Source organism: Puma concolor, chromosome E3 (genome assembly GCF_028749965.1).
Source record: "Puma concolor isolate L17-30 chromosome E3, mPumCon1.1.hap2, whole genome shotgun sequence".
Lineage (NCBI taxonomy): Eukaryota > Metazoa > Chordata > Mammalia > Carnivora > Felidae > Puma > Puma concolor.
In genome coordinates this window covers 8,429,797-8,440,614 of record NC_141682.1, presented here as the reverse complement: position 1 = coordinate 8,440,614, position 10,818 = coordinate 8,429,797, and positions in this window count along the sequence as shown.

The following is a 10,818-nucleotide window of genomic DNA, read 5'->3' as shown; positions in this document are numbered from 1 at the left end:
TGCAAACGCCAACCATGTGAGACATGGCCTCACACCTGTTTGGATGGTTATTATCAAACAAGACAAGAGATAACAAGCATCAGCGGGGGGGGGGGGGGGGGGGGGGGGGGGAAAGGAACCCTAGGCTCGCCTCCTTCTCCCCCTGCAGTCCAAAGGGGCAACTGCTTTCTTGCCCCTCTTGACGCTGATGCCTCTCAGATGCTCACGTCCGCACAGGGCAGGCTCCCGACTCTGACACCCGTCTGCCCCCAACTGTCCCTAAGTCAACCCTTCCCAGGACCGATGCAAGTCTCTTTGTTCCCTGCCGCCATCCTCCCTGGTGCGGCCAGAGTGATGTTGCTACGATGTCAATCTGATCGTGCTCTTCTCCTGCCCACAGCTTTCAGTGGCTCCCCACGGCCTACGGGGTGAAGTCCTAGCTTCTTTAACTTACCACACAAGCCCCACATCATCCGGACCCTGCTGCCTCTTTAGCCTCATCCCTGCCATTCCCCTATTTATGTAACGAGTCCTTGGTTTCATTTCTTTAGAAACCCTTTATGATTTCTTGAGCACCTATGTTTTTTTCCAGGCAATATGCATTATTTCATTTGATTCTCAAAATAATATGAGGTGGTTATTATTTCCCATTTTTTTTTTAATTTTTTTTTAATTTTTTTTTTCAACGTTTATTTATTTTTGGGACAGAGAGAGACAGAGCATGGACGGGGGAGGCGCAGAGAGAGAGGGAGACACAGAATCGGAAACAGGCTCCAGGCTCCGAGTCATCAGCCCAGAGCCTGACGCGGGGCTCGAACTCACAGACCGCGAGATCGTGACCTGGCTGAAGTCGGACGCTTAACCGACTGCGCCACCCAGGCGCCCCTATTTCCCATTTTATAGATGATAAAACTGAGGCTAAGAGATGTTGAGAAACTTGCTCGAGGTCATTTAGTTCTTAAGTACGGGATCTGGATCCAGGAGTACGGCTCCCAGGTCCCATTTTTTATTTTTTTTTAAGTTTTATTTATTTATTTTGAGAGAGAGAGAGAGGGAGAGAGGATCCCAAGCAGGCTCTTCACTATCAGTGCAGAGCCTGATGCGGGGCTCGAACTCACAAACTGTGAGATCATGACCTGAGCCGAAATCGTTCGGAGCCTGGAGGCTGCCTTGGATTCTGTGTTTCTCTCTCTCTCTCTCTGCCCCTCCCCTGCTTGTACGTGTGCTCTCTCTCGCTCTCTCTCAAAAATAAGTAAATAAACTTAAAAAAGAAAAAAAAAGACTAGGACGCTTAACCGACTGAGCCATCCAGGCTCCCCCAAGGCCCCATTCTTAGCCTTTGCAGTAACCTGTGCTTTGCTCCTTCTCCACGCCTGGCCGGCTATGTTCAGCTTTCAAAGCTCAGCTCTGCGATCACCCCTTCAAAACTTTTCCTTAACTTCGGTCTCGTGTTCAAGACCCCTCCCCTCTGTGCCCCCGTCACGGGCATCACTGAATGGGAACACTGTGCCCATCATATTGTCATAATTGCTTTTCTGAACCGCTTTCTCTCAGCTGGCGGGTTTTCGTCGAGATGGGTCTGGGCTTTTCTTTACTGCTCCAGGTTCCGCACCTAACGTAGTGCGGAAACTGCACTATGGGAGACAGTCTCCCCACAGGGGTTGGCAGGGCTGGTGCGGCCAGCTGGGGAGGCCTCTCTGGATGTCGAAAGCTGAGGGGAAGTGAGGTGACCCCCAGCTGGGCAGAGCAGGGAGGAAAGTGTGTCAGGGGCTCACGGGTCTCCGGTCCTGCTCCTCCCTGAGCCCGAGAACTACCATCGCACACGCTTCTGAAGCCCAGGTCTGTGCCCCTCTCTCCGGCCCCTCCAGCCTCACCAAGAGAGGGAGGCCCCACAAATCCCCGCAGCAGAACCTGAGTAGGGTTTGGGGATGGTAAGGGGCCAGCAGAGCGCCGCTCGGAGCCTCAGCGATCACAGGAGACAGACAGAGACCTTTGCCTTAGTGCCTCTTGGAGTTCAGCGCCAGTATCTGAAAAGCTGTCGGCAGTCCACACTCAAGAGTGAATGGCAGAAGCAGAGAGGCCAGGAACACGCATGGCTGGCGTGGGAATCAGAGCCAGAAAACTCTGGAATGGAGGAACCGAACCAAGGGAGAAGTGTCTTGTGCCTCACCAATACCTTGCAAAGAAGGTTTCCGCAGAATTATATAAAGAAGTTCGCCTTCTCGTGCAAAATGAGGTTTGCGTGCTGTCTGCGGTAACAAAATACCACAGGCTGGGTAGCTTAAAAACCAGAAATTTATTTTTTCACAGTTCTGGAGGCTGGAAGTCCAAGGTCAAGTCAACACGGTTGGCTCCTGGACAACTTCTCCCTGTGTCCTCACCGGCGCTTTCCTCTGTGAATCTGTGTCCCAATTTCTTCTTATAAGGGCACCTGTCATACTGGATTATGGGCTACCTTAATGACCTCATTTTAACTCAGTTATCTCTTTAAAGACCCTATCTCCAAACACAGCCATTATGACAACCTAGAGATTAGGATTTCAACACACAAAGTGGGACAGGGGCAGCATTCAGCCCCATGACACATGTAAGTTTCAGACACTATAGCACTGAACAAAAACCCTCCGGGTACATAAAACATTTATCTAAGTTACAAATTTCTTCAGCCTTTTTCTACCACTTTCATCCCCTCTCGGCTGTTAAATCAATAAAAGTCCGAACGTTTTAAAAATAGCTGAACGATTTTGACATTCAGGAAGGTTCGGTGCCTGCTCTGGCTCTTAGATTTGCCCAGCTTGATACGACCTCGTGTTTCAGAGGAAGCAGCCTCTATTCAGCGCTGGGTCACAGCTGGCCTTCTGGAACATCCTTCCTCGCATCTGAACGCGTCCAAGTGGTGGGAGGGGATGTTTTTTAGACTGGAACATTTTAAGGAACCCAAGTCACGCAAATGTTCTTCCTCTTGAATGACTGAGCTACCTGCCTTTTTACCAGAAACAGATGATTTTGCCCCAGAATTCCTTTCTTTAAAAAGTTGCCCCCCCCCCCTGTATATCAGAAGAGAGAGTAGTTAGTGCATTGAAAAACTGCTGCAGACTGAGAGCCAGGAGACACAGGGATTTTGAGAAAATCACTTCACCTCCTTAATCCTGTTTGTTTTTTTTTTCCACATGAAACATGAGGGAGTGACTTAGACACCCTCTCATCCTTCCTGCTATAAAATTCTAAAAGTTCGACATGAAACAAACATGCAACTTTCATCACACTGCTGTCCCCCTAATTTATGCTTAAAACAACAGTTTATTCCATTAAACCTAGACCTGACGCATAATTAGCCCCTTGTTATCCATCTCAGATATTCCATAGCAGCACAAATATGGAGCCGCGGGGGGGTGAGCAGTCTGGAGGGCTCAGCCGTGAACGTGGCTGTAGTGATATTAACCGGCCGCCACAGTTCTGCTACCTGAACCCCTATCTCATTCAAACAGGTTCTTCTGATTGGCCCTCATGTTCCCTCCATGTCTCATGGCGTCCCACCCCATGACTTAGAAAGGTCCTTGCTTTCCTGTATTTATAATTTCAAGGATCTAATGAAAGCCGTGAACCCCTTCTTCCCCCAAACGTAAATGCGTATGTGTGTATATTTTACAGTGTTATGGAGGTCAAGAACTTTTTCAAGCCCATCCATAGACACTGTCACGCTACCACCCCCACCCCCCAGGTCTAGGACCCTGACGTCTGCTAGACTGGCAGGGAGTGAAGTGGATGGTGTGTTCAGTGACTAACTTTGTTCTACTTTTAGGAAAATAGAGCTCAGTTAAAAACCTATTTTAACCGGTAGAAGCATGGCTATTTTCTGTCAAGCAATTTATGGGATTTTGAAATTTTTTTCGTTTTTAAACAATAATACTTGTGTTTTTAAAGATGCCTTGTACTTTCGGGGCACCTGGATGGCTCAGTTGGTTGAGTGTCTGATGCGACTTCAGCTCAGGTCATGATCTCACGATTTGTGAGCTCGAGACCCGCATCGGGCTCTGTGCTGACAGCTCAGAGCCTGGAGCCTGCTTCGGATTCTGTATCTCCTTCTCTCTCTGCCCCTCTCCTGCTCACACTCTGTGTGTATGTGTGTCTCTCTCTCAAAAATAAATAAACATTAAAAAAAAAAAAGCCCTAGGAACATCTTTTGTTCTAATGTTAGGTATTATTGACCCTGGTTCCTGAGGCAGAGCTCCTAAATCCCTGGGAACATTCTGGGTGTTGGGAGTATCTTTTGTTCTAATGAGACAATGCCTGGTGGGCTCCTGGTTGGGGGCTGGTCACCAGAAAGACCAAGCCATGAGTAGAAGCTTAGAATTCTCAGTCCCACCCCCCACTCTCCAGACGGGAGAAAACTACAGGGGTAGTTTTTACCTTCTGGTAACTTCTGGCAATAGTAGGCTAGGTGATTTAGCCCATCTCTCCTGCTCAGGAGACCAAAAGCCAGTTAGAATATAAAAAACATCCACTTGAAGGCATCAGAGAGCTAACAAAAGAGTGAAGAATTACCAACCCAAATCCAGGAAAGGACAAAGACTCTGTAATGTGAGCCTGGCCTGGGGGGCTGCCTGTCCCCTGGGGACGTCCCCCAATTCCAGAGCTGTTGTTGGCCAGGAAGTCAATCAGCTTTTTTTTTTTTTTCTTTTTTTAACATTATATCGAAGTAAATCGTACACCCTGAAATGTGCACAAACCATAACTTTACAGCTCAATGAATTTTTGTAATTGAAGTATAATTAACATACAAGGTTACATTAGTTTCAGGTTTACAATATAGGGATTCAACAATTCTATATTCAGTGATCACGGTAAGAGTGGTCACCATCTGTCACCACACAATGTTATTACCATCTTAATTTTTTATTTTTTTAATGTTTATTTATTTTTGAGAGAGAGACAGAGTGTGAGCAGGGGAGGGACAGAGAGAGAGAGGGAAACACAGAATCCGAAACAGGCTCCAGGCTCTGAGCTGTCAGCACAGAGCCCGACGCGGGGCTCGAACTTACAAACTGCAAGATCATGATCTGAACCTGAAGTCGGACGCCCAACCGACTGAGCCGCCCAGGCGCCCCCAACATTATTATCATCTTATCGGCCACATTCCCTAGGCTGTACTTTTCATCTCGTGACTTATTTATTTTGTAACTAGAGACTTGTGCTTCTTAATCTCCTTTATTTCATCCCATCCTCCCGCCCACCTTCCCTCTGGCAGCTGCCAGATTGTTCTTAGTATTTAAGAGTCTTTTTGTTTGCTTATTTGTTTGCCTCTTTTTTGGTTTGTTTTGTTTCTTAAATTCCACATAGGCGTGAAATCATACAGTATTTGTCTTTTTCTGTCTGACTTATTTCACTTAGCATAATACCCTCTAGGTCCATCCATGTTGTTGCAAATGGCAAGATCTCGTTCTTTTTTTTTTATTAATTTTCCATTGTATATAAATACCACTTCTTTTTTAAAGAATATTTTTTTGGGGCGCCTGGGTGGCGCAGTCGGTTAAGCGTCCGACTTCAGCCAGGTCACAATCTCGCGGTCCATGAGTTCGAGCCCCGCATCAGGCTCTGGGCTGACGGCTCGGAGCCTGGAGCCTGTTTCCGATTCTGTGTCTCCCTCTCTCTCTGCCCCTCCCCCGTTCATGCTCTGTCTCTCTCTGTCCCAAAAATAAATAAACGTTGAAAAAAAAATTAAAAAAAAAAAAAAAGAATATTTTTTTAATGTTTGTTTATTTTTGAGACAGAGAGAGACAGAGCATGAACGGGGAAGGGTCAGAGAGAGGGAGACAGAATCCGAAGCAGGCTCCAGGCTCTGAGCTGTCAGCACAGAGTCCGACACTGGGCTCCAACTCACGAACTGTGAGATCATGAGCTGAGCCGAAGTCGGACGTTTAACCCGACTGCACCACCCAGGGGTCCCAATGCTGTTTGCATTTTGATAGGGATTGCATTACATCTGTAGATTGCTTTGGATAATACGGACATTTTAACAATGTTGGTTCTTCCAATCCATGACCGTGGAATATCTTTCCATTTGTTTGTGTCTCTTCAATTTCTTTCATCCATGTTTGATGGTTTTTTAAAAAATGTTTATTTATTTTTGAGAAAGAGAGAGACAGAGCATGAGTCAGGGAGAGGCAGAGAGAGAGGGAGACCCAGAATCCCAAGCAGGCTCCAGGCTCTGGGCTGTCAGCACAGAGCCCGACGCGGGGCTCGAACTCACGGACTGTGAGATCATGACCTGAGCTAAAGTCGGACGTTTAACCCACTGAGCCACCCAGGTGCCCCTGGATGAACAATTATTAAAAAGTAATTAAAGAAGACAAACTTTATTTAACACTTGAAGAAGTGGACACTCCCCTTTCAGAAAGCTGCAAAATGGAGCAGCAGGCAGGAAGCTTTGATAAGATAAAGACTAAAGAACAAGGAAGAGAGAGATAGAAAGTATCTGATTGGCTGGGCCCATGTAGTCAGCCTGGTTTGCGTTGAGAAGGCCCAGAGTTGGCCTGGCGTTAGGGGATTGGCTGATGGCCTAGACTGTTTTGGGCAAGCAGAACATTCACTGGGACATCAAAGCTATGTAGATTTCGGTTTGCTGATGCAGCACCTTGGGCAGGAAGGGCTCCATCTTGGGCCTAGAAAGTTGTTTCAACACAATCTTATTACCAATAGACTCTAAAGAGAGTTGGTGTTTGTGACTTCTGATCAATTTACAGAATTAAATGGTCAATGATTTAATCTATCTTAATCTACCAACTTTTGGGGCACCTGGGTGGCTCAGTCGGTTAAGCGTCCGAGTTTGGCTCAAGTCATGATCTCACAGTTCGTGAGTTCGAGCCCCGCGTTGGGCTCTGTGCTGACAGCTCAGAGCCTGGAGCCTGCTTCCGATTCTGTGTCTCCCTCTCTCTCTCTGCCCCTCCCCCACTCATGTTCTGTCTCTGTCTTAAAAATAAATAAAACATTTTTAAAAATCTACCAACATTTGTTTTAAGTTTATTTATTTATTTTGAGAGAGAGAAAGAGAGAGCTAGCAGTGGAGGGGCAGAGAGAGAGGCAGACAGAAAGAATCCCAAGCAGGCTCTGCACCAGCAGCACAGAGCTTGACTCCAACTCGGGGCTTGAACTCACGAACTGTGAGATCATGGCCTGGGCCAAAAACAAGTGTCCGATGCTTAACTGATGAGCCACCGGATGCCTCAGCAGTGAATGTGAATTACAACAAAAATGCAAAACCTTCCTCCCTATATGGCAGAATCTTTACCCAGTAAACCCATGACATTCTGGGAAAAGGGCCCCTGGCCCCGGTCCAAGCAACTCCACTCATCGTTGGTGACATATATAGCCACATTCTGGAAGGTCAGTGGGGTCCTGAAAGAATTCCTAGAGTCTGTAGCCCAGTAGCTCAGGGTCGGACAAGGACGGCGTACAAGGTTGGGGTAAAAGATGCTCTCGATCCTTTTTCGGCAGCTTGAATTCATTGCTGAACAAAATGAATGAAAATTCACTGACCCAGAAAATTCTCTTGCCTCCTTCTGAATCTTCCTTCTTCTTCTCTTTCCCAAAACCTAAAACCAAAGGGGTAAATGGCAAAGGTGATGTTATTTCCAGAATAGACAAGCAGGAACATCATACCTAAATAGTTTAATTTAAGGTACATCTGTTGTCTGAAAAAAATGCCTCTTGGGGTGCCTGGGTGGCTCAGTCGGTTGAGTGTCTGATTTCGGCTCAGGTCATGGTCTCGAAGTTCGTGAGTTCCAGTCAGGTCTGTGTGGACAGCTCAGAGCCTGAGCCTGCTTTGGATTCTGTGTCTCCCTCGCTCTCTGCTCCTCCCCCACTCCCATTCTGTCTCTCCCTCTCAGAAATAAACATTTAAAAAAGGTTATTTTTCCATATGCTTACTCTGCGTCTCCCTGCCCATGCCTCCTTCTTCCAAAAATCTTTTCCTGTCCTTATCACACTAGTGAAATTACTCCCCATCAGTTCACCACAAATGACCAACTATTGTCGAATCTAATGGCCTAGTTTTGGTCCTCATCCTACTTAATGTCTGTGCACCTAAAAAAAAAATGTTTTTAATGCTTATTTATTTTTTTGAGAGAGAGAGAGTGTGCAAGCAGGGAGGGAGAGAGAGAGGGAGATACAGAATCGGAAGCAGGCTCCAGGCTCTGAGCTGTCAGCACAGGGCCCGACACAGGCTTGAACCCACGAACTGCGAGCTCATGACTTGAGTCAATGTCGGACGCTTAACCAACTGAGCCACCCAGGCGCCCCGTGTCTCTGCAACCTTTAAAATAATTGTCCACTGGCATCTACTGAAATCTCTCTTGGCTCTCAAGACACCAACTTTCCTGGACTTTTTTTTGGCAGCTCCTATGTCTACTTCTTATCTCCTTGCCTCTCTTCTCTTCTCTTCTGACTACTTGGGAAGGTTGTCCAGCCCCTGGAGTTCTGGCTTCTATTTGTACAATCTCTATTTACCTGTTTTTCCTTCTACATATTTAAAGAATGGTTCAATCTTACACCAAGCTAGAAATCTAGAAGCACTCCCTCGTCTTCCACATCCATTTGGTCACCAAGTTCTGTTCATTTTCTCAGAGAAACATTTCCTCCTACTATTTTCCTGTTACTTCCATTGCCAGGGCCTTAGCCTGTCTTCATTGATTCTAGCCTGACCTAACACTATCTCTTTCAAACCGGCCTCCCTGCCCCTCAGGACAGCCTCCCCACTACAGTTGTAAGATTTGCCATTTCTCATAAATACGGCAGATCCTGTCCTTCTTGGAAAGCCATTTTCTCTGCCTAAAAAAATGAAGTGTAACTATCACCGCACGGCACACAAGTTCTCTGTGATTTATTCTGCAGCCGCCTCTCCGGTAGTCCTCCCACAACACTTTCCCTCCCACACCTGGCCTTGTCCTCGAGACTACCTCGAGTGCTCCCTGTTCCTAGAATACCTTTTCTCACCTTCTCCACCTGGCATTCCTATCCTTCAAGGCCCTGGTTCAAATGTCAACTCACATTTCTTCCCTGAAGACTTTCCTACCACCACAGGCCAGGTGGGTTATCATCCATTTGAATGGTAATGATAGCTTAACCTTTATAAATTGCTTGTTCTGTGTGCCAAGTTCTTTATTTTCATCATCTCACATTTCCTTCTCATTACAGATTCCCTAGGAAGGCGTTAGGATTTTTATCCTGATTTTTCAGCTGAAGAAACTGAAGCTTAGCTAGATTACAGCAAATTGACTACGGTCACAAGTCTATAGACAGTTGAGCCTCAGTTGGCCTCTTCCGCTGCCCACTGGTTCTCGAAGTCCAGTGTGCATCAAAATTACCCATAGGATGGGCACCTGGGTGGCTCAGTCGGTTGAACGGCTGAACATCCAGCTCTTGATTTTGGCTCAGGTCATGATCCCAGGGTCGTGGGATGGAGGGCTGCTTTGGGCTTGCGCTGAGCATGGAGCCTGCTTGAGATTCTGTCTCCCTCTGCCCCTCTCCCTGGCTTGCCCACACCCTCTCTAAAAGAAAAAAAAAAATGTTTTACCCATAGGGCTCGTAGAAACACCAACTGCTGCCCCCCCACCCCCCAGCAGACTTTGTGATTCAGTGCGTGTGAAATCCAATAGCCTGCATTAAAAAAAAATTTTTTTTTAAGTTTATTTATTAATGAGAGACAGAGAGACACAGAGCGTGAGCAGGGGAGGGGGTAGAGAGAGGGGGAGACACAGAATCTGAAATAGGCTCCAGGCTCTGAGCTGTCAGCACAGAGCCCGAAGCGGGGCTCGAACTCACAAACTGTGAGATCATGACCTGAGCGGAAGCCGGTCGCCTAACCAACTGAGCCACCCAGTCGCCCCTATCTGCAATTTTTTTTTTTTTTTTTTTTTTTTTTTTTTTTTTTTTTTAGCGTTTATTTTTGAGAGAGAAAGCAAACAAATGGAAGCGGGCAGAAAGAGAGAGGATCTAAAGCGGGCTCTGTGCTGAGAGCAGAAAGCCGGAAGCAGAGCTTGAAACCACTAACTGTGAGAGCACGACCTCACTGCTGAAGCAGGAGGTTTAAGCCATTGAGCGCCCCCAGGCGCCCCAATTATCTGCATTTCTAAAGAATTCCCAGGTGATGCCCATGCGGATGGTCCAGAGACTGCACTTTGACAAAGTTTCACACTTTTGCTCCTGAAAGCGTCTTAGAAAATCTACAGCATCAGCCTCCTGTGGGAGCTTCTTAGAAATGCAACACCTTGGGCTTCATCCTACCCTACTGAATCAGACTGCATTTTTAACAAGATTCCAGGCGATTCGTGTGCACGTCGGGTTTGTGTGTGCACGTCGTGTGTACCCATCACACACTTTTGAACCGAGACAGACTCTAAAGGAGACAACACGTAAATTTTAGTTTACAGAGAAAAATCTCTGGGGCAACAGTTAACAGGGAGCACTTCGGTCACCCCGGGGTCACAGAGCCAGGGGAAGAGCTTCCAAAGTCCCAGGCCTTGGCGCCCACCACCCCGCCTGCAAATCGCGCCACGCTCCGCCTCTCTCTCGGAGCCGAGCCCGTTAATTGGCCATCGGCGTCCCGCCCCGCCCCCCCGCCGGGCTCGGCTCGGCCCCGCCTCCCCGAGGAGGCGGCGACTGCGCAGAAGTTCTCCCTGCGGCTCCGCGGGTCCTCCGGGACCACCGAGCCCTCTTCCTAGAGTAGCCCCGGAGAAGGCATCCTCTCCTCCCTTCCTCGGGAGCCAATTTAACCGCCACCCGGAAGTGCAAATGTCTCCGTAGTTCTCAGCGCCAGTGGTTACTCTTTCATTCACCCCACGA